Source organism: Chlorocebus sabaeus, chromosome 10 (assembly GCF_047675955.1).
Source record: "Chlorocebus sabaeus isolate Y175 chromosome 10, mChlSab1.0.hap1, whole genome shotgun sequence".
Classification (NCBI taxonomy): domain Eukaryota; kingdom Metazoa; phylum Chordata; class Mammalia; order Primates; family Cercopithecidae; genus Chlorocebus; species Chlorocebus sabaeus.
The window spans coordinates 120,614,522-120,638,928 of record NC_132913.1 but is presented as its reverse complement, the minus strand read 5'-3'; the positions used below and the strand labels follow the sequence as shown (position 1 = coordinate 120,638,928).

Sequence of the window (24,407 nt, the reverse complement as noted above, 5' to 3'; positions counted from 1 at the left end):
TTTTTTTAAATCAGAAATTTGTCTGGGTGCAATGGCTCATGCCAGTAATCCCAGCACTTTGGGAGGCTGAGGTGGGCAGATCACTTGAAATCAGGAGTTTGAGACCAGTCTGGCCAACATGGTGAAGGCCCATCTCTACTAAAAATACAAAAATTAGCTGGGCTTGGTGGTGCGCACCTAAAATTTCAGCTACTAGGGAGGGGTGAGGCAGGAGAATAGCTTGAACCTGGGAGACAGAGGGTGCAGTGAGCTAAGATCGCACCACTGTACTCCAGCCTGGGCAACAGAGTGGGACCCTATCTCAAAAAAAAAAAGAAAAAGAAAAAGAAAGAAGAAAGAAAGAAAGAAAGAAAGAAAGAAAGAAAGAAAGAAAGAAAGAAAGAAAGAAAGAAAGAAAGAAAAGAAATCACCTGTAATCCCACAACCCCAAGATAGCTATTTTCCACAGTTTAGAACGTGTTTTTCTAGACTTTGTGTGTGTGTTTGGTGGGAAAGTTATTTTTATTTTTTCCTTCACGAAGAACTTTTTTTTGAAAAAACACAGGAAAAAAATCAATTCCAGCAATTGCTTTGCTTTTATTTTTATTTTTTTCATTTGTTATAGTTGTTTTTATCAAAACTCAGTAAATGATCTACCTGGTTTGTATCTGTTGCTGACAGCAGAGGACCTTGGGGGTAAGTGTGCTCGGCTATTCAAATGTCCTGGGGCAGATCCCCTTTCTGTAAGCCCTGTGGCTCTAGCCCATAGTTCCAGGTGGTCCCAGAGCAGCCAGCCCCACCCCTACCTCACCCTTTACCCTCCTGCCAGGCCCTGCCCTCAGGGGCAGCTAAACAGGAGCAAGGGATCAGGCTGTGGGTAGGCACAAGAATGAGCCCCAAAGAGGCAGCCCCTCTGGGTGAGGGCTCCCTGATCTGGAGGAGCATAGTGCCCCTGGCAACTGCTAAGTGCCTGTGATTCACCCTGTCCTCCTAACAGCCACCATGTCAGTGACTTTCACATTATTTTGTTTTATTTTATTTGAGATGGAGTCTCACTCTGTCACCCAGGCTGGAGTGCAGTGGCACGGTCTCGGTTTACTGCAGCCTCCACCACCTGAGTTCAAGAGATTCTCAAGCCTCAGCCTCCCAAGTAGCTGGGATTACAGTTGTCTGCCACCACACCCAGCTAATTTTTGTAATTTTAGTAGAGACAGGATTTCACCATGTTGGCCAGGCTGGTCTCAAACTCCTGATCTCAAGTGATCTGCTCGCCTCAGCCTTCCAAAGTGCTGGGATTACAGGTGTGAGCCACCACACCCGGCAACTTCCAGGTCATTTTAAAATTAGTTGAAAAGTCGCCATCTTTGGAGTTGGAAGTCAAGGATCTCACCGCTCCTCTGGGGGCTGCCAGCTGCCTTCTTTCTGGAGGGAATGGGACCCATCGCCTGTGGGAAACGAGACCCATAGGCAAGTAGGATGGAGGTTGAAAATCCCCCCCTGGTTGGTGAGCGGGCGGCATCTGGCCTGAGCATGGCTGGGCCAAGCAGTGGCCTTCCTGCCTCCAAGTCAGATAGCTACTGGGATTGGGATTGATTTGGGCGGGTGGGAGGGTGCCTGAAGGTCTTCAGGATTACAGGTAAGTGGAATCGGGAGAGCAGATGAGGCAGGATGACCCAGACTGGGACAGATTCAGACATCAGGGAACAGAGTTAGGATTCAGACCTGTTCCCGAGCGCTTGTGCCTTGGTGGCTAACTCCAAGTCCTAGTGAGGACGTATACACCTCTTTCACTGATCTGTGATTCAGGGCTGTCCATTTGGGCTCTCTCTCTCTCTCTCTCTCTCTCTCCAAGTGTGTTTTTTGTGTGTACATGCATTGTACACATGTATAAGCCTGTGCCTGGGGGTATATGTGTGTGTTTGTGTGTGTATCTTAAGTTAGTTAGTAAATTTATAGAGAGTTTAGCAAAACGGTGTCCTAAATTCTTTTCAATACATTCCCTTGTTTCTACAAAGCCCCATGTTAAGTAATCTCTTTCAAACATTGTTGAACCAGAACTATCTGAGCAGCAGCAGCCGGGCCTTCTATGAACAGAATAGCAAAAATAATTTGACACGATACAAGATCTATGAACTCGATTCAGTTAAACCAGTCGTGAAAAGTGTCAGACTGTCAAAAAATGTACAGCTAATAGATGACAAGCCATTAAGAGCGTGGAAAAGGAATATGAAAATACCAAAGAAAGTCAAAGTCGAATGCCTCATGTGTGATTCCAGAAAAGGATTCTCGGCTGGAGGGTATCTGAAGAATGCGTGTTTGAGTGAGCATGTGAGATTTGGGAATTTAAGACGCATCAATGCTAAAACCAAGTAAGACACGTTATTTTATGCACCGCTAAGAAGCTGAACCACAGACTATGTTACATCATTGATTATAGACACATGTGACTCCAGAGATGTGAAATCTGAAAGGTGAACATCTTAGACTTGATGACATACGCCGTGTACTAGGAATAGAGCAATTTAAAGCAGTCCCTGTGGACCCGGCGAGGCCACCGCGTGTGCCTGGCCTGCTCCCAGAGGCCAGGGAGCCAGGGTCTGGGAAACTAAGGCTGCTGGCTGCCTGGGTTCCCAGGAAGGGAGAGAATGCAGGGTAGAAGCCAAGCCTCACGGATGGTGGACTGGTAGCAAGCCGAAAATGGCCGCTGATAAGTATGCTGGGGAGGGAGCCTTCCTCCACCTCTCCTCCTCCGAGGGGAAAGCACCCAGGAAGAGCACAGCAGCTCTACAGGAAGCAGATCCACAGGGGCAGACCCCATCTGAGGGAAAACCTGCTGTGTGCAGTGGGCCCACAGGAAGCACCCTGTGCCCCCAGGCAGCGCATACAGGAGACAGCGAAGGCGAGGCACCAACCAGGCAAAGGCAGGTGTCCCTGGAGAAAATGTCCGGGAAGGTGTCCTCATAAGGCTTTGCTCTTGGCCCTAAGCTTTGACAGGGATAACAGAGAACTTACGTTCAAAGCACATTGTAGAACAGGAAGAGAAAGGGTCAGAGCCCAAGACAGGGATGAGAGAAGCTACAGAGCCGGCCCAGACAGGGGAGGAGCGGGGAGCTTGGTCTAGACACGTGGGTGGTGAGGAGCATGGTCTAGCTTCAGTGTGTGCAGTGCAGAGAGGAGCAGCCCACCCATGGTTTTGCATTCTGAGCCTGAGCCCAGAAAGGTCCTGCCTCAGGGTGCGATGGCCAAGGGGACAGGGCAGAGTGGCCGATGGGGGGACCATGCCTGGGTGTGACCTAACATTCCCCACCCAGTCGAAGCCAGGAGAGGCTTCCAGGTGGACAGTGTATTGACATCCACAGGCCAGCAGGAGCAGGGGGATCCTGCAGGGACAGGCCTGGGGGTTCCCACCCACAGCAGGTCAAGTCCATGCCCGCCCAGCCGTGTGCCCATAGTCAGGACAGCTCTGCTCACGGCTGTGCCATCCGCAGACTGTGCAGGGCCTGGCAACTGGAGCAGCAATTAGTGGTTCCATGGCTTTGCTGCCTTGGGTCAGGATGACAGACAAGAATTGGAGCCAGGAGGAGGGATGGTCAGGGAGGGCCTTCCATGGGTCTGGGACTGGGGATGCAGAGAAACAGTGGCAAGCAGGGGAGCTGCCCTCACTCACGCCGCCCAGCACGTCGCCAAAGGTGGTGCCTTTTCAGCAACTGTAAAAGGCAAAACGTGAACAAGGTGTCATGTGTGTTTTTCATGTGCACGGTCCAGAGTCCCGGCAGGAGGCAGATGTCTCATTAAATGGGGGGACTTAGGGAGAATGTAGGGACAGGGCATCGGGATACCAATCAGAGGCAGTACAGCCCCTGGAACTCGCAGCAGTTACCACTCTAGGAAGATCACAGGCAAGAAGCAGGTGCTGGAACCCAGAGGGGGCTGCCCAGCAGGCGCTGTGGCCTCGCGTGGAGCTGACCATGGAGACCTTACAGGATGGGGGCAGGGCAATAGTTCCCCACCCCCACCCCCCACAACCTTCCTCTCATCTGGCTGCGGCTCCCACTGGCCAAACCCAGTGAGAAAGCAGGGGGCAGGGAAGCGAATGAATTGGGGAGCAAATGGAAGATGCTCGGCACGTGAAGGCCATGGTGAAAAGGTGCCCAAGGAGACAGAGGGAAAGCAAGTGCCTGCGTCCCCCCATGAGGTGTCCAGGCTCGGATCGGAGGGTTAGCACCAGCCACACTTCTGACCAAGAAGGGGGCTGCCCTTGGTTCCTAACGGCCCAGGCTGCCAGACTTTGTTCCTCATTCCACAGCGGCCGCCTTCCTGAAAAGAGTTGTTAAGTCATTTTGAAACAGAGAAGGAAACCGTGAAGGCCCAAGTCAGCTGGGACACGATCCCCGCAATGGTTACCGGCGGCCCCCCAGTGATGCCCTCGGACATGTGGATTTCTGCCGTGGCAACTCTCCCTTTTCCCTGGAGTGAATGTCTCCACCCTTTAGCAGGTAACTAGAGCACAACACAGGAAGCCTGATTTTGAACAAAACCAAGAGCAGCATTGCCTTATTTAAGAAGGCTTGTTAAATTATGACATCTCGGCCGGGCACGGTGGCTCATGCCTGTAATCCCAGCACTTTGGGAGGCCAAGGCGAGTGGATCACAAGGTCAGGAGTTCAAGACCAGCCTGGCCAACATGGTAAAACCCCGTCTCTACTAAAAATACAAAAATTAGCCAGGCGCAGTGGCAGGCGCCTGTAATCCCAGCTACTCAGGAGGCTGAGGCAGGAGAATTGCTTGAACCCGAGCAGCAGTGGTTTCAGTGAGCCAAGATTGAGCCACTGTATTCCAGCCTGGGTGACAGAGTGAGACTCTGTCTCAAAGAAAAAAAAAAAAAAATTATGGGGTCTCGGTCAGACACAGTGGCTCACACCTGTAATCCCAGCACTTTCAGAGGCCGAGGTGGATGGATTGCTTGAGCCCAGGAGATGGAGACCAGCTTGGGCAACATGATGAAACCCTGTCTCTACAAAAAATACAAATATTAGCCAGACGTAGTGGTGCACACCTGTAGTCCCAGCTACTCAGGAGGCTGAGGTGGGAGGATTGCTTGAACCCAGGAGGCGGAGGTTGCAGTGAGCCATAATTGCACCACTGCACTCCAGCCTGGGTGACAGAGCAAGACCCTGTCTCAAAAAAAAAAAAAATTATTTTTATATATACATATAACATCTCAGGCTCAGAGTAGCCTTCCCTTCAGGGCTTTTTGGATCAGCAGAATGGACATGAATTTGTGCTCATGGCCAAGAGTCAAACAGAAAAAACGAACAAAAAAAACATGGTAGGGGTTAGTTCAGACTGTGAAACAAAACACTCTTCTCCTGCCTCCCATTATAATTTCTAGGTCTGTGGAAAGTTCTGGGTGACTTCCAGCAGGATCATTTTTACAGAGTCTCTGCAGAGAGCTCCCCACCAAGCCCAGCTTAGAATCAGCAGCTCACTCTACATCATGTCGTGGTTGCTGTGCCTGCCTTCCCCACAAGCTCATAAGTGGTTGAAGGAAAGGAACCCTGCTCGGCTCAGCCTCATAGTCCCCCTAGTCTCCTTGCAGAGGAGGTTGGTTGGAAACATAATGACATAATGAGAGCCCCCACCACTGTGTTGAGGGGTGTGTGCACTGCAGAAAATGGACCTCTCCATTGAAGAAAGGTGTTGAGGGAACCAGAGATGTTGATTGCCAAGCTGGGCCTTGCAGGGAGAGGCACCTTTGTCTGACTGCTTGGCACTTGAGCTCACTCGGGCAGCAATACTCCTGGGGAAGGTACAGGGCAAGGGGAGAGGGGCTGCCTCTGACCCTCGGGTTCAGGATAAGAAGGGCACCGGGGTCTTTAAAACAAAGAACAGCTGGTGTCCAGATGGCTGGAGGCTCAGGGCTGCACATGCTGAGAAGTGCTGCATTTCCAGAAACAGTTCCTGGGCTGTGACTTTGCAACACCATCCAGGAAAGTCACACCTTCCAGGAAAGTCATTGCACAGGCTAAAATTTCCCAGGGGGTAATTTTAACTTTAGCACTGTTTGCTGTCTCTAAATGAGGTGTAAAAGAGGACTAGGCACAGAGGAAGGCCATGCAGGCAGAGCAGGAGCCCCGGGGTGCTGGGAACCCCCCGCAAGGCTCTTCTAGGCTTCGTTTTAAATGGAAGAGCATATAGAAGGATTATGGAGATTTTTACCAATGGTGTGACAGTATTAAGAACTGGGAAACAGGCCAGGCGCGGTGGCTCACGCCTGTAACCCCAGCACTTTGAGAGGCTGAGGTGGGTGGATCACCTGAGGTCAGGAGTTCGAAACCAGCCAACATGGTGAAACCTCATCTCTACTAACAATACAAAATTAGACAGGCGTGGTGGCACATGCCTGTAATCCCAGATACTTGGGAGGCTGAGGCAGGAGAATCACTTGAACCTGGGAGGCCGAGGTTGTGGTGAGCTGAGATTGCGCCATTGCACTCCAGCCTGGGCAACAAGAACGAAACACCATCTAAAAAAAAAGAAAAGTGGGAAACAAACTGAACCAAACACTCCGCTCAGTGGCTCCCTGCACCAAGGCATTTGTTTCAAGTTAGATGAGAAAACCACTAGGGAGGATGGTGAAAACACCACTTGGCTGTGGTGGAGAGAATGGTGTGGGTTTGCAGAGTGGCTGCTGTTTTTGTTACTTCCATTTGCCAGTAGGGAGACTCCCTGCCTGTTGAGGCTGGGAAGTTTCTGAAGGCCACAGAGGCAGAGCTGGATTCAGTCCAGGTCTCAGAGCCCACTGACCCAGGCACCCACACGTCCCAAGGCTGAATGAGGGTCAGTGTAGAGTCTGACTGTTCAGGCCGAGCCTTTGGGTTCTGGAAGGCGACCTCCTGCTGTGTTTGCCCTGCTCTGAGTCAGCTCATCCGAGGGAAAGGCTGGACAAAGCCTCCTGTCCAGCTCTCACTAGGGGTGGGGGCCACCTCCTCCCAGCCTGGCCTCTCCCCGTCTGCAACCCCTGAAATGCTTTCCTGTACTTCTCTCCTGCCCTCAGGATGGTCTCAACCTTTAACCACCTCCTCTCCCCCAAACCTAAGAATCATAGAGCCCCACGTGGGTGAAGAAGTGGGAGAGAAAGAAAGGCCAGAGCATGGGTCTCTTGGGCTCTTGGGGCCTGGCAGAGTTTGAGTTTTGTCTTAAGAGTGGTTTGGAGACACTAAAGGCAATTAAAAGTTGGTGTGTGTGTGATGTGATCAGATTTACATTTTAGACCTATCAACTTGACGGTGTGGACGCTGGCGGTCCAAGCAACCCCACTCCGGTGCTTGCATTAGGGAGATGCAGCAGCAGCAGAGAGGCAAGGATGGAGCTGGAACCAGATTAGCCCATCAAACAGGGCACGGTCGGCGAGCAAGAGCCAGGGAGGGTGGCCCTAGTGAGATAGGAAAGCTGGGCAGTGTGGGGGAGGGGAGGACAGATTTGGGAAGAGCTTTCGAGGCCTCCTTCAGACCCAGGAATTCCTCTTCAGCCACATGGCTTTGAATGGACTCCAAAATGTGCATTCTTAAAAAAACAATAATTGAATGTGGCTTTTGTTAAGAGAAAAAAAAATGCAAACAAAACCAAAACAAAACAATCAGCTCTTCCTCTTCCCTCCCTTCTCTTTTTTGAAAAAACATTTTATTGGTTCCTTTCCTTTCCCTTCCTTTGAAGTGTCCAGGGCCAGCAGGCCTCAGACCTGGGGCCAAGGAGGTGGTCAGGATGCAGGAGGCTGCAGAGCCAGTGGGGATGAGGTTGCAGCTGGGATAAAGACGTGACCAGGGCCTTAGAAGTCTGCACAGCCAGAACCAAGGAGGTAGTGGCGTCAGGGGAGCAGCAGAGCCAGAAGCCGGGTATACACAGGGGAATACGCAGGTAATCCAAGAAAGGGATTACCCTTCTTGGGGGTAATACACGGGGAAGAAGCAGGGTCCAGGCTTCTAACTCTCAGAGAAAGGAACTACAAACACAGAGAGGAAAAAGGTCCCATGGCTGTGGAGCATTGAATTGGAATGGGAAGTGTCTGCAGAAACTCAAGCTTTTAAGATACACAGGTAAATACCGGTCGGGTGCAGTGGCTCACACCTGTAATCCCAGCACTTTGGGAAACCGAGGTGAGTGGATCACCTGAGGTCCCAAGTTCAAGACCAGCCTGGCCAACATGGCGAAGCCCTGTCTCTACTAAAAATACAAAACTGAGCCAGGCATGGTGGCGGATGCCTGTAATTTCAGCTACTTGGGAGGCTGAAGCAGGAGAATTGCCAGAAACCAGGAGGCAGACGTTGCAGTGAGCTGAGATCACACCACTGTACTCCAGCCTAGGCAACAGAGTGAGATTCTGTATTTACAAAAAAAAAAAATATATATATATATATAGATAGATAGATAGATAGATAGATAAATACAGGTGTATGAATGAGTATGTGCACACACGTATTTCCTCACTCTGTCTGCTGAGAGGGCCCACAACACTCCAACAGCAATGAGCGCACCTGCTGCTCAGATCTTGGCTGCTAAATGTCATTCTCCGTGAAAGACAGCCAGCGCTCCTTGAGAAATGGCTGATTCTAGCAGCCTTTGAATCGAGGCCAAGAAGATCTAATGAGTACCTGCAACATCTGTTGCCCCAGAAAGCAAGAAAATGCTAAAATAATGATGGGGATTTGTCAAAAAGATACAGGAACCAGGAGCCAACTGAAGGAACAGTTGAAAGGTGCATCTAGCACAAGTCAAACATCAAAATGAATATTAAAAATAATTATAATCCATCGAATAAAATAGGGATTCGTGAGTCTATACTGTAAGGCAGAAGGGAAGGCTCCTCCCCACAGTGGAATGCCAATCAATAACTGTCGAAGCAACAACAAAAACAATCCCCATTTGGCAATCATCATAGTAATGACTGATTCAGGCAAGAATCTTCAATACATGCTAAACAAGGTGGGTGAGAGTTTGAGGAAAAATGTTATTACATTGTTCTTTTTTTTTTTTTTTTCCTCAAGACAGGGTCTCATTCTGTTGTCCAGGCTGGAGTGCAGTAGAGTGATCACGGCTCACGACAGCCTCGACCTCACAGGCTCTAGCGATGCTCCCACCTCAGCCCCCCAGATACCTGGGACTATAGGCACGCATCACCACGTTTCGCTGATTTTTTTGTGTTTTTTGTAGAGACGGAATTTTGCCACATTGCCCAGGCTGGTCTCAAACTCCTGGACTCAGATGATTTGCCCGTCTCGGTCTCCCAAAGTGCTAGGATTACAGGCGTGAGCCACTGCACCTGGCCTTAAATTGTTATTAAAAGCAAAAACTAGTAGCTTTACAATCCTTATTGTAACCTGGCAGACACCAGCTTAACCAACTGTCCAGTGTTAAGTTCTGCAGTAACAGCAGAGCGCCATTGTGCCCCCTGAGATGGGTACACAGAGGACACAGCATTGCTGCTATGCACTCCAGCAGAAAACGTAGAACCTGGGCCACATCATGTGGAGACACCTGAAAACCCAAAATTGAGGGACAGCCTACAAAATTATTAGCCTATTCTTTTTTTTTTTTTTTTTTTTTGAGATGGAGTCTCGCTCTGTCGCCCGGGCTGGAGTGCAGTGGCCGGATCTCAGCTCACTGCAAGCTCCGCCTCCCGGGTTCACGCCATTCTCCTGCCTCAGCCTCCCGTGTAGCTGGGACTACAGGCGCCCGCCACCTCGCCCGGCTAGTTTTTTGTATTTTTTTTTTTAGTAGAGATGGGGTTTCACCGTGTTAGCCAGGATGGTCTCGATCTCCTGACCTCGTGATCCGCACGTCTCGGCCTCCCAAAGTGCTGGGATTATAGGCTTGAGCCACCGCGCCCGGCCTATTAGCCTATTCTTATTTTATTTTATGTTATTTTATTTTATTTTATTTTTGAGATGGAGTCTCGCTCTGTTGCCCAGCCTGGAGTGCAGTGGCTCAATCTCAGCTCACTGCAAGCTCCGCCTCCCGGGTTTATGCCATTCTCCCGCCTCAGCCTCCCGAGTAGCTGGGACTACAGGCGCCCGCCACTACACCCGGCTAGTTTTTTGTATTTTTTTAGTAGAGACAGGGTTTCACCGTGTTAGCCAGTGTGGTCTCGATCTCCTGACTTCGTGATCCGCCTGTCTCGGCCTCCCAAAGTGCTGGGATTACAGGCTTGAGCCACCGCGCCCGGCCAATTATTAGCCTATTCTATTGAAAAATGCCAAGGTCACAAAAGACAAGAAAAGGCAAGGAACTGTGCCCAACTAAAGGACACTGAAGGGATATGACAATTACAGGTAACGCATTGTCCTGGACTAAGCCTCAGCCCAGAAGGGGAAGACTGTGTGTGTGTGTGTGTGTGTGTGTGTGTGTGTGTAAAAGTGATATATAGCTTGCATAAATATGTAAATAATGATGTATATATTGTTATTGAGACTATTAAAAACATTTGAACAAGGGGTCTAAGAATTAGATGGTGGTATTTTATTGATGCTAATTTCCTGATTTTGACGGCTGAATGTGGTTACAAAGGAGAGTCTTCATCACTTAGGAAAAACACATTGATATATTTAGGGACAATGGGGCATTGTCAGCAACTTGTCAATAATTCAGAAAAATGATAACGGTGATATGAGTGAAATGATGATAAACGGTATGCTAAAACATTAATTGGGGAAAGCAGAGGGTATACAGGAATTCTTTGCACCATTCTTGAAAATGTTCTGTAAGTCAAATTATTTTTTTTAAAAAAATAACCACCTTTTTCTATTTCTTTTTTTTTTTTTTTTGAGAGATGGAGTCTTGCTGTGTCACCCAGGCTGGAGTGCAGTGGTGCGATCTCGGCTCACTGCTCCGCCTCCCAAGTTCAAGCAATTCTCCTGCCTCAGCTTCCCAAGTAGCTGGGACTACAGGCATGTGCCACCACGCCCAGCTAAATTCTGTATTTTTAGTAGAGATGGGGTTTCACTATATGTTGGCCAGGCTGGTCTTGAACTCCTGACCTCAGGTGATCCACCTGCTTCAGCTTCCCAAAGTGATGGGATTACAAGAGTCAGCCATTGGGCCCAGCCTAAATAACCACTTTTTGAGCTAAACACTGTAATAGTTTGTTGAAAATCAGCCTATGTAACCTAGCTCATGTAATTGGTACGAGCGTGCACACATGCATGCACACACACACAAAGCAGAGTGAGGCTGGAGAGCATCTTGTCGCTGGGCGCAGTGGCTCATGCCTACAATCCCAGCCCTTTGGGACAATGAAGTGGGAGGATCGCTCAAGCCCAGGAGTCAGAGACCAGCCTGGGCAACATAATGAGAACTCGTCTCTATTAAAAAACAAAAAAAAATTTTTTTAAATTAGACCAGGCGCGGTGGCTCACACCTGTAATCCCAGCACTTTGGGAGGCCGAGGCCAGTGAATCATTTGAGGTCAGGAGCTAAGACCAGCCTGGTCAACATGCTGAAACCCTGTCTCTACTACAAATACAAAAAAAATGAGTCAGGCATGGTGGTGTGTACCTGTAATCCCGGCTACTCAGGAGGCTGAGGCATGACAATTGCTTGAACCTGGGAGGCGGAGGCTGCAGTGAGCAGAGACCATGCCACTGCACTCCAGTCTGGGTGACAGTGACACTCTGTCTCAAACAAAAAAAAAATAGCTGAGCATGGTGGCACACACCTATAGTCTCAGTTACTTGGGAGGCTGAGATGGGAGAATCCCTTGAGCCAGAGAAATGCAGATTGCAGTAAACCAAGATTATGCTACTACATTCCAGCTTGGGCAACAGAATGAGACCCTGTCTCAAAAAAAAGACTGGTGGGCGCGGTGGCTCATGCCTGTAGTCCCAGCACTTTGGGAGGCAGAGGCAGGTGGATCATGAGGTCAGGAGTTCGAGACTAGCCTGGCCAACATGGTGAAATCCCATCTCTACTAAAGATACAAAAAAAATTAGCTGAGCGTGGTGGCAGGTGCCTGTAATTCCAGCTGCTCGGGAGGCTGAGGCAGGAGAATTGCTTGAACCTGGGAGGTAGAGGTTGCAGTGAGCCGAGATTGCGCCATTGTACTCCAGCCTAAGCAACAGGGCGATATTCCATCTCAACAACAACAACAACAAAAAAGAAGAAATCATCTTGCCTAAAAGTGTCTATTTTTATCATACAAAAACATTCCTGGTCTATATACTTCTAAAGCTACAAATACAATGTGCAATTTGTACAAAAGCTATAAATGTACAATTTGTACAAAAGCTACAAATACAATGGAAACACCTACAATGCCCAAATAGTTGCAACAGTGCTCACACCAATAATAAAAAGGTCAATTACAAGAACCAGAGTCACACAGCAGCGTGCATAGATGAGGGTGAGGTGACCGCAACAGCCCATGACAAGCATTGTGGTGAGTGCAGGCAGTCCCCTTGCTCTTCTTAGCTCTCTCAGCTGATGCGTATGTTATGGGACTGGCCAGAGGGGAGGGGCTGCAGTCTCCAGCGCACAAACGTGTCTCGTCTGGGGCTGTAGGATGGAGGTGGATGGGCCGTGTGCATTGGCATGGCAAAGCTAGGCTCCTGAAAGTTTCCATCCACAGATGAGCAAGGCAGGTCTCGTTTTGTGACCAGGAGAGGGAGGTAGTCTGGCTGGGAGAGGGAGGGCAGAGGAATGGGAGTAGATAGGATATAGCTTCTGTTCTCTCCCACAACCCATGGCTTGATTTAGCTTCTGGAATGACTGAGCAACAGACAGAGACTGATGGTGTGCCCTCCTGGGGCAAGGTTTTATGGGTCTCTAGGTATACACCAAAGCCTAGCACCGGGCAGGGGGCTGTCCCTCTCTGCCATGCAGAAGCTGGAAGACTGTGGATGGGTAGCTTTAGCACCTGGCACAGAGCCCTAGGCTGGGACAGTGTTCTCGTGGTACTGGGGGCAGTGCTTGTCAGAGACCTGCACATTAGGACCTGGCAAAGGAGGAAGGAACGGCGTCCCGTGCTGCCCTCGGAGGGAGCAGAGAGGGGCTCCTTGAGGGCATCTCAGAAATACTTGTGGAAACTTTCAAGGGGGTAAATTTCTGGTAGTCAGGCTGCAGGGCATTTGAGCTGGCACATCTCACAAAGATGGCCTGATTTTGTGGGTTCTTGGTGCTTGGAGGGCTGTGAGCTGTGACCGGCACTTGGAGTGAGAGAAAGGAGGCAATATCGCAAGACCTCATCTCAATTAAAAAAAAAAAAGAATGGATGTTAACTGATCATCGGATGTGGAAGGAAGTGGGCCAGATGCACTCACATATGTGATCGAATTTATATTTTATCTAATAGTGCAGGTGGGTTTGATATCTCCAGCTTACAGTTGAGGAAACTGAGCCTTAGAGAGGTTGAGCAGCTTGCCTGAGCGGTCAGAGATGTTGTCAGAAGAGCAGCATCCCGGGAGACATCTCAAGATGAGAGAAGTGAGAGAGGAGGTGGAGGTGGTGGATAGGGGACCACCGGACTCTCTGGCTAGATGATAGTGAGATCCAGGAGGAGGACAGGCACAGAGCCAGGGGCTGCCATCCCAGGGCGGAGAAGGCAGTCAGAGACGCTGCGGCAGACGCAAGCCACTCAGGCTCAGCGGGTGGGTAGGGTGGTGTGAAACCTGGCATTTGGGGAGTCCACCTCCTGGAGGACAGCAGGTCGGCCTGCTGGGGCTATGGCGGGCTGAGAGGTGGGAGGGGGGAAGCTGGCACTTGCTATCTTTGGGCATGGTCCAGCCTCCACTGGCCTCTCCCAGGCATAGTCTCAAACCACATGTCTGGAGACTTGAAAAGGGTAAAAGCCAAACCAGTCTCGGTCAGAATCTGAGTGTGCAGAAGGGAGTGACATGGCGGCACTGGGGAAGAGGCCCAAGCTTAAGGGAAGGAAAGTGAAGACAGAGCCCAAGCACTCACCCTGCCTCCATCCACCCACCAGCTGGGGCCAGCGGGGGCATCATGACTCCCACCCCGGCTGTTCCCAGCTCCCAGCGAGCACCAGGTTGCAACTCCTCCCCCAGGCCCTTGCTGTCCAGGGCTAGGGGGCCCTGGCACTGATGGAGCTGGGTTCTGTCTTCTCCCAACTACTTCATTCCAACTAGCCCCAACTTCCTGAAGCTAAGTTCTTCAACATTCATCTTGCCTTGTTTTGGGCAGACTTCCCAGAACGACCTGGCATGGGCTTTGCCCCATTCCCCAGCAGTCTCTGCACTCCCTTCTAAATCACCCCTTTCTCTGAATTCAGAGCCAACACCCCCTTTGCTGAGAAAGACCTGAGCCTGTTGCCTCAGACAACTGCCCTTGGGCACTGGAGCCACCTTGCCCGTGGGGAGATCTAGGAGAAACCTGGGAGGTCTACATTCCCTGTGCCCACCGAAGATAGCCAACGGGGGCCTGGAGTACATATGCAAAAGCCCAGTTTCTTGCCTCCCTGCAGGACAAATTTGGAGGCGTAATTTACACTCCACAGCTCCTGTGTGATCAGGCCGTTCTCCCCAGGCTGGGTCCCCGCCTACCCCATGCCTACCTACCAGCAGCCCTGCCTACCGCACCCTCTGCAGGGGAAACCCTCATGCCAGGTCAACTCTCAGATGGGGGCATTCACTTAGGCCTTATCCCTCATGAGCCAGGATTCCCACTGGGATGTTGAGATCATCAGATCCCCAAATCTCTGCCATTCACTCCTCAGTATCTGTGCCATGGGAGTCAGGCCCATGCTTTCCTTGAAAACTAAAGCAGCTTAGAAAGTGCTTTGTACCCTTCACATCAAAGGAGCTCAGGATGGAGGGCTGGAAAATTGACAGCTTTGGCTGATACTGAAACAACAGCTCTGAAGTCTCTGTTAATGTCACCAGGACAGAGCAGGGGGACGAGGATGACAATGCTGTCTATCAGCAGGTGCTCTGGATATTTGGATGGTGGAACCCTCATCTGGGAACCTCAGGCCCACAGTTAAGACTCCAGGATAAGATGTGTCCTTGGTCACTAGAGTCACAGCTGACAGCTAGAAACTGTGCCTCATACCTGGCATCACAGTGAGCTGCTCAGTTCACTATGGGAAAGGTTTCTGCACTTCCTCCAAGAGCTCAGGGCAGCGGAGAAGCCCAGAGGAGGAGGAGCGGTGCTATGGCAGAGGGGCCCTTCCCTGCTGCAGGACTTTGCAGCCACGTCCTTCATCACGGGGCCTTGTAGCATCTTGCATTAGAGTGTGATGAATCTGTGTCTCTGCCCCACTGATGTTGGGCTTGGTCACATGACTTTGACCAAAGCAATGTGGGCAAAAGCACCAGTCCTGAACTGAGGGCTTCAAGGGCGCATTGGGTTTCTACTTGCCCTCCTGGGCCCCTGCAATCTGCCATAAGAAAGGATGGCCAGGAAAACTCCAGCCCTTCAGCCTGGCCCAGGAATGAGGATGTTAGGCACAGACCTGGACATGATTAGAAACCTGGAGTCCAGCCTGGTCCAACTGAGTCCAAGAGAGCCCAGCTATATTAGCCAACCACAGCAGACCTGCAGACCCAGGAGTGGAAAATCAATGTTTGCTGTCATTAAGTATTGAGATGTGAGGCTGTTTGTTATGCAGCAAACACTGGCAGATACAAGTGTGGTGGGAAAAATAAACTTTCCCCCAGGGTTTTCCTCTTATTGAACCTTCATGCCATACTTATCTTCATTAACCCATGGGGAAACTGAGGCTGTGAGAGATAAGGCAACTTGTCCAATGTCACACAACTTGTTTTATCATCAGTATCTGCCAATAGGGACAGATCGTCAAGTTTCACATGCTCATTCCCATAGCGACTGCTCTCTGACCTCCCAGAGGCCACCATCCCTTCATCTCATCCCCTGTGCAGGCCTTCAGGCCCCTTTGGACCCCACCATCTCTCCAGCAAGCCAGAACCTCACTGTGGCCCCCAGAACCACTCTCTCCACGGCACCCTCCACTCCCTGGCAGCCCGTCCTCCTGTGGCCACTGTCCTCAAAGTTACGCGTCAAGATCAGCTCCACGATCACCTGCTGCCCTGGGCAGGGCTGGAGGAAAGCAGAGCTGGTGGTGCAGCAGTAGGCAGGCGGCCCACACGTGGTCACTACCCTCTTACCCTTCCCCTCCCCCCTGGCTCCAGAAGGGCCAAGTGACTTGCCCTGGAAGTGGCAGAGGCAGGACTTGAACCCAGATCTCAGGTTCCATGCTCTAAGTTCCATGCTCCTAGACTCTGAAAGATTGCCGTTCTCCTATCTCTCTGTCTGTGTGTTCCGGTGCCTTTGGCATGAGGCAGGCCTGTCTTGAACTCCATCCCAAGGGCCTAGTTACTGATGGATATTGTGTATTGCAAAGCCCTCCCTTCCTCCCTGAGCATCTGTGCTGGATAGAGAAACCCAGGAACATAGACCAGGACTGCCATTGTGGAGAATAATCAGGTACAATTTAGGCAAATTAAATATGAGTGTATCCTATGACCCAGCAACTTCACTCCTGGGCATATACCCCAGGGTCACTGATAGCCCACCTATATGAGTTGTCATTCTTTGTGCAGCAGAGATTTGCAGAGAACCTGGACGCCCATCGCCGGGAGAGTGGATAAGTAGTGTGGTCAAGGCATCCATGGGGTGTCTGGCAGCAGCCAGAAGCAGGAGCTTGCTGTGCACGCAGCAGCATGGAAGAATCTTACAAAGATCCTTTGGTGAAAAGGGGGAACACAGAATGAAAGCTATGATATCTCATCAGTCAATTTAAAATGCATGCGCCCAAAACAACAATACATGTTTTGTAAGAACATATTCAAATAAAAAGACACCCACTCAAATGGTTTCCTAGGAAGGGGTGGGTTATACAAGTACAACGTGGGGACAGACGGGATTAAAACAGTTTGTGAAGACACGGCTTTGTAGTGAGAAGGCGCTGTGGTTTTCATCACAGAAACTGACTGTGAGAGACTGGTTCTTAGCTCTGCTGTGGCCTCTCTGATTTGAGCTGAATTAATTGCCAAAACATTCTGTGCCTCAGTTTCTTCCTCTCATTCCAGCCCATGGGGAAAATCATGAAATCTGAAGCTTGGTGTGAGTGAAGCAGGCAAGGTGCGAGACACTAGGGAGAGGCGGGGACTGGGGCACATGGGGGAAATACCCCTTCAAAGGCAGCAGCTTCTAGTTAGCTCCAGTTATAGCCTCATGGGGTAACACAGGCCTTGGGCGCTAGAATTTTAAATTTTTCAAAAGGCAAAATCTGAAATCTGATTTTTTAATGTTTGTAACTAAGTTTTAAAACACCATGTCAGCTACAAATGTAAATCTTAGCTCCACCACCAACTAGTTGTGCGATCTAAAGTATAGTATTTAACTCCCTAAGACCAAACCAGTTTCCTTGCCTGTGAATGAAGATTCCAAGACCTACTTGCCCAAGTGGTTTAACGAACTAACAGAGCCCAGGGCATGGCTCCCAGTCAGTGAGAGCCACAGTCATCACAGTCATCACGGTCATCACGGTCATCATGCAGCACCTGCTCTGCTAACTGTGCTAATGCACTAGCAACTCCCACTTCTCAGATCAATAAAATGAAACTCAGAAGAATGGACAGTTTGACCCTGATCACACAGTCAAGAAAGTAGACAAGGCAGGTAGAAAAAACATCCTTCCCAAATGTGATCACAAGGAAGAGGGAAAACTGAATTAACTTATAAATAAGTTAATATAATATGAATATAATATATAATATAATTATAAATATAATATAAATAAATATAACATAATTTATAATAAATATATTTATATCATATAATATATTTTATATAATATGCAATTAACTATATATTATATAATATCTATTTAATAATATGATATATAATTATATATTATAATTATTTAATAATTAATTGATTTTAATAATGGTATATATGACATACACTATGTCATTATTAATTATAATATAATATAATATGATATAATCATATATCATTATTAATTATAAAATAACTTATACATAAGGGCTTGGAGATTAAAATAACTGTAAGTAAAGAGAAGTGATTATTAATCTGTCTCCTAACAGGAGTGACAGGAGTCTCTAATAAAGACGTCTACAGTCCTAGAAGCAGGCAGACCTCGCCAGGGGTTGGCAGATGTCGGCTGATAACACACATGCCCGTGGGGTGCTGGCACTGGCTCCTACAGGCTCAAATCCCAGTTTTCCAGGAGCCCCAAGAGCTGGTTGTGAATGCAGCCACTCTGGTGGGAGCTGCGGTTAGAGTGTCTCCACGGTAGAAATTGGCAAACACTACAAATCATGGGCTTGTTTTCTTCCCTGGAGAACCGGTTGTCCAAGGTTGACCATGGCATGCGGTCCAGTGACACTGACCATTTTGGCAAAATCACCCCTTCAGTCCCCAGAGACCAGACCTCCTGATACACCCGCCTTCCCTTCTGCATGGATCAGGAAGAAATGCAGTTAGCACAAGACGGTGAATGATTCGTTGGGGGCACGCGGAGGGGATTACTGTTCAGTGAGGAAAAGCATGTTCCGCTTAAAGATGGCGAAGGGCCAGACCACAACAGGGAGCTTCCGCCTGCTTTGAGGGGCAGGTGAGATTGTCTGAAACCAAGAAACACCAGAAAGGGACAGTAGCAGTGTTCTGGGTAGCAAAAGTGTAGTGACAAAGGGGAGCCCTCCAGCTCCCCAGTGGGGCCCACCCAGCCCTCTGGGGAAAGGAGGCTCTAACAGGAGCAGACAGGTCACACCTGCAGAGGAACCGAAAGTCACTGCTCTGAGGAACTGGGACAAAGCCCCAGGCAGAAAACGGGCTGCGACGACCCCAGCTTCCATAGAACCAGCCTCATCCCAGAGAAGGGAGAGAGCTCTGGCTGAGCGAGCTCAACCGGGGGTGCCCACGAGTCCGTGGGGGATGCTGACAGGAGAGAGCCAGGACACCTGAGGGCAGGCCAGGGGGGATTCTGATTGTCACCGGGAGTAACAAGGGCTGTTCTGGAGTTTACAGTGTAGTGAGCTTGACGTCCATCCAGGCAAGAGGCTAGACGAGATTACTAACAACATGATCTGTGAGGAGAGGGAAGCAGGTGCTGGGCCTGCGAACGCACCAAGTCAGCTAAACCTGTTTACCAGTGTATGGTTGCTGGCCTCACAAGTTAGGTAACTGGTTGCGTCTGATGAAAATCGTAGCTCAACGGCCTACAGCAGTCAGGCGGGTGATGTAAATGAGTGGAACAGGCTGGGAGTGAGGCGACAGGGCGAGGTGGGGATAGTGACACATCAAAGAGAAATGCCCCATTGAAAGGAGATGCTTCCACTCTGATAGGGTTTGGCTGTGTCCCCACCCAAATCTCATCCTGAATTGTAACTCCCACAATTCCCACGTGTCGTGGGAGGAGGCGCTGTTCTCGTGATAGTGAATGAGTCTCACGAGATCTGATGGCTTTAAAAATGGGAGTTTGCCTGCACAAGCTCATTCTTCTCTTGTCTGCCACCACGTGAGACGTGCCTATCACCTTCTGCCATGATTGTAAGGCCTCCCCAGCCACGTGGAACTGTTAAACCTCTTTCTTTTGTAAATTGCCCAGTCTTAGGTATGTCTTTATCAGCTGCATGAAAACAGCCTAATACACACCCCACTCCAGCTACATCACCATGGAATAATCAAGGGTATCAGATGTTCAGATTTTTCAAGGAAAGCTGAAAATCCAGATTATTATGTAGAAATCTCTGATTTTTAAAAAATGCTTGCAACTGGTTCATAAGTTTTAAAAATATGGGTTGGGTGAACAGAACACTAAATCCAACATAAGGGCCACCAGATTGTGAGCTTTCATCTGATATCTATAGGTTTCCATAAAGCATTTTATGGGGTTCATTTGTGATTTGGTTGTTGTTGAAGAGCACATGGAGAGAGACGGGCCTGGCTGAGACCACACCAGTGTCAGTCCAGACATAGGTGTCTGTGCTGTTGGTTCCTCCTCTCGTTCACATCAGTAATTCAGATGAGGATCCAGGAGGCGGGCCTTCCAATGTGGGGCTGCCACCCTGCTAGGAGGATGGCACACATGCCAGGTGCCACAGCCAGGATGAAGCTGACCTCAATGGTCTGGAGTAAGGGGCTGGTGTAGCCATGGGAAGTTTAGGACAAAACAATCTAAAGTTTCAAGTCTAGGCTGGGCACGGTGGCTCACACCTGTAATCCCAGCACTTTGGGAGGCCAAGGTGGGTGGATTACCTGAGGTCAGGAGTTTGAGGCCAGCCTGGCCAACATGGCAAAACCTCGTCTCTACTATAAATACAAAAATTAGCCAGACATGGTGGTGCACACTTGTAATCCCAGTTACTCCGGAGCCTGAGGCAGGAGAATTGCTGGAACCCGGAGGTGGAGGCTGCAGTGAGCCAAGATCGTGCCACTGCCCTCCAGTCTGGGCAACAGAGTGAGACTCTGTCTCAAAAAAATTAAAAAAAAAATAAATAAAAATAAAGTTCCAAGTCTAGCTTTGCAGGAGCACGTGTGAAAAAGACGATGGCATTTTAGTCGACGGCAAATACATTGTGAAGCTGGATCACTAGGTGGACGCCTCCCGGTGCCACTGTCTGTGAGACCACACTCATGGAGGAGAGCCTGGTGGGAGGGTCAGTCCACGCTGCAGGGCTGGGGTTCTGAGATTCCCTTTAGGAAGGACAGACACCAGGTTGAGTGTGTCATGGGGGGGGAATCTGGGATGGCCTGAGGTTAGGAGGGGCGTGCAGAACGGCTGAAGTAACCCAGACGGTTTGGCCTGAAGAAACCTCAAGGGAGACCTGCCTGGGTTTTCAAACAGTTGAGGCTTCCATGTGTTTCCTGAGGGGAGAACTGGGATCCAGGAGTGGATGTCATAGCAGGCCGATTTCTGCCCTATTTAAGGAACACACTAAAGATGACCAGAACTATCTAGAGATACACAAGTTATGGCCTGAGAGTTTCCTGGTGTCTGGCCCTGACCACGCACCCAGCACCACATCTCACCAAAGAGGAGCCTCGCAGTGGGTTGAGGTGGCTCAGAAGACCCTGTGGCTGACCACCGGCTAAGCTTGCCAGCTCCCATCCACGGTGCTGGTCCCATTTGGGCACCATTCGGTGGATGCCCGTCTCCCAGCACTCCTGTCGCACTCCTTGTCTTTGACATGCATCCTCCTCCTGGAGCAGAATCATCTTTGGAAATCAGAAGTGAGACAACCAAGGCCGGGCATGGTGGCTCATCCCTGAGATCCCAGCACTTTGGGAGGACGAGGCAGGTGAATCACTTGAGGTCAGGAGTTCAAAATCAGCCTGGCCAACATGATGAAACCCTGTATTTTAAATCTACTTAAAATACAAAATTTAGCCGGGCATGGTGGTGCACACCTGCCATCCCAGCTACTCAGGAGTCTGAGGTGGGAGAATCACTTGAACCTGGGAGGTGCAGGTTGCAGTGACCGAGATCGCGCCATTGCACGCCAGCCTGGGTGACAGAGTGAGACTCTGTCTCAAAAAAGAAGAAGAAGAAATGAGACAACCAAAAGCACCATGCCACTGATATGCAGCATTGCACGGCAGGTCGCAGCCAGTACAAAACAGATCAGAACGACTCCCCAGGTCCCAGCCAGTACAAAACAGATCAGAACAACTCCCCAGGTCCCAGCCAGTACAAAACAGATCAGAACGACTCCCCTGTCCCTAAATGAGTTGCATTGGAAGGAACAGACAGTCTGCCATTATTTGCACACAACAAGATCATGTACCTAGGGAAGCCAAAAGAATAAATTCAGAAACTATTAAAACGAATAAGAGAATTCAGGCAGATAGTTAAGAGTATCCTACAGAAACTATCACTTTCCTACACACCCACAAAACCTAATCAGAAAATGTCATGATAGAAAAGGAAGATTCTGTTTGCAAAGGTAATTAAAGCTACATCACACTCAGTAACAGGGCAGGTTTAAGAACTATATGGAGGAAGCAGAAAAAAGATATAAAAGAAAAGCTGAATAAATGGAGAGAGAAACTATGATCTCAAATGGAAGGACTTGATGTTATAAGAACATAAGTTATCTACAAATTAACCTATTAATTACATGTAATTGCACAAAATTCCAGCTGGGATTTTTAGGGAACTTGACAAGCTGATTTTAAAATTCACCTGGAAAAGGAAATGCATGGCAAGCAAGGACTAATGAGAATAATAAATGGGAACTTAGTCTGCTAGATAAGGAAACACACAAGAAAGCCACAGTGATTAAACCTATGCAGCTGGGGCAAGAGTAGATTAATCTATCAACGGAACAGGAGGAGGTGTTTCAAATTAGATGAAGACTATGGAGGAAATTAGCACATGATATGATGGCATTGTGAATCAATGGGAAAAGGATGGGCTATTTAATACGGGGTTGGCTATCCATTTGGAGGGTGAAGTTATAGTCCCTATTTTATACCAAACATAAAAATAAATAAAGAGCTAAACATAAAAACACATTAAAAATTGTTAGAAGAAAATAGTGTTTTCCCTAAATAAGTAATATTGGAATGGGTGATTCATGAAACTCAGAATCCGTAAATGAAAACATTTGACTACCTAATGGTTTTAAACTTCCACATGACAAAATGCACCATAAACCATGTTTAAAAACATTGTAGGCTGGAGAAAATACTTTCAGTATAAGTTATCCCCAAAATTAATATACAAAACATATCAAGAGTTTTTAAAATCATAAATATTTTTAAAAAGGAAAAAATGGAAAAAGAATATAAACAGGCAATTGACAGGAAAAGAAACACAAATGGTGAATGCATATATGAAAACAGGCTCAGTGTCATTTCTTTTGAGACAGGATCTCACTCTGTCACCCAGGCTGATTGCAGTAGTGTGATCCTGGCTCACTGCAGCCTCAAATTCCTGGGTTCAAGTGATTCTCCTGTTTCAGTCTCCCAAGTAGCTAGGACTATAGGCATGCACCAACATCACTGGCTAATTTAAAAAAAAAAAGTTTTAAAAAAAATTTTTGTAGAAATAGGGTCTTACTGTGTTGGCCAGGCTGGTCCTGAACTCCTGAGGTCAAGTGATCCTCCTGCCTTGGCCTCCCAAAGTGCTGGGATTACAGGCATGTGGCACCATGTCTAGTCATTAGTGTCTTTTCTCTTCTTTTCTTTCTTTCTTTCTTTCTTTCCTTTTTTTTTTTTGAGACAGAGTCTTGCTCTGTGCCCAGGCTGGAGTGCAGTAGTGCGATCTCGGCTCACTGCAACCTCGGCCTCCTGGGTTCAAGTGATTCTCCTGCCTCATCCTCCTGAGTAGCTGGCATTACAGGCATGCGCCACCACACCTGGCTAATTTTTGTATTTTTAGTAGAGTTGGGGTTTCACCATGTTGGCCAGGCTGGTCTTGAACTCCTGACCTCTGGTGATCCGCCACCTCTGCCTCCCAAAGTGCTGGGATTATAGGCATGAACCACCACGCCCAGGTCATTAGTGTCATTTCTAATGAGGGAAATGCAAAATAAAATGTTGTGATCACATATTTCACTCATTGATGAAAATTACACACACTGGTAATGTCCAGAATTGAGATGTGTGGGCATCATGAGGGCCAAGAGACATTGAGTGAGAAGGTCACTCGGAAGAGCCCTGGGCAAAGCAATCTGGCAGTATTTACAATCATATATGCATTCCTTCAACCCAGTAATAGTTTTTCTTGGAGAAAGCTTGTATGCACAGTCACACGCAAGCCTTGCTTATTGTAGCATCTGTCTTTTGTAGTAAGAACAACAAAAAAGAAAATCATCTATCTATGTATCCATCCATTATTGTTCAACCATTAAAAAGCAAAAAGATGTGTGAATGAACTTGGATTCATCTCAGGGACAGATTGCTAAGGGAAGAAAGCAAACCGCAGAACAGCATATACAGTATTATCCCATTTACAAAAACAAATATAAATATACAAAAAATATGAAAACAATATCTGAGAAACTGTCAACAGTGGGACTAGGGTGGGGATTTGCAGGGCATTAGGGTTACCAATGAGAAAAGGGGGCCTCTAGTTCTGATGTATTTCCTTTGGTACTGTTTTAATTTCTTTTGACCAAGCTGAGGTATAACTTTTAAATGTAAAACAAAAAAAAATTATTTTAACAATTCTGTCTCCATTTTGGGAGGCCAAGGTGGGAGGATTGCTTGAGTCCGGGAGTTGATTCTTTTTTTTTTTTTTTTTTTTTTTTTGAGATACAGTTTCAATCTTGTTGCCCAGGCTGGAGTCTAATGGTGCGATCTCAGCTCACTGCAACCTCTGCCTCCCAGGTTCAAGCGATGATCCTGCCTCAGCCACCCAAGTAGCTGAGATTACAGGCGCCCACCACCACCCCCAGCTAATTTTTGTATTTTTAGTAGAGATGGGGTTT

The 24,407-nt window shown here is 48.5% G+C and overlaps 1 protein-coding gene across 1 annotated transcript in view; it reads right to left on the bottom strand.

Moving 5' to 3' along the window:
* INPP5D (inositol polyphosphate-5-phosphatase D) overlaps positions 1–24,407 on the bottom strand; it is a 151,937-nt gene that overhangs the window by 91,911 nt on the left and 35,619 nt on the right. The window lies entirely within an intron of this gene.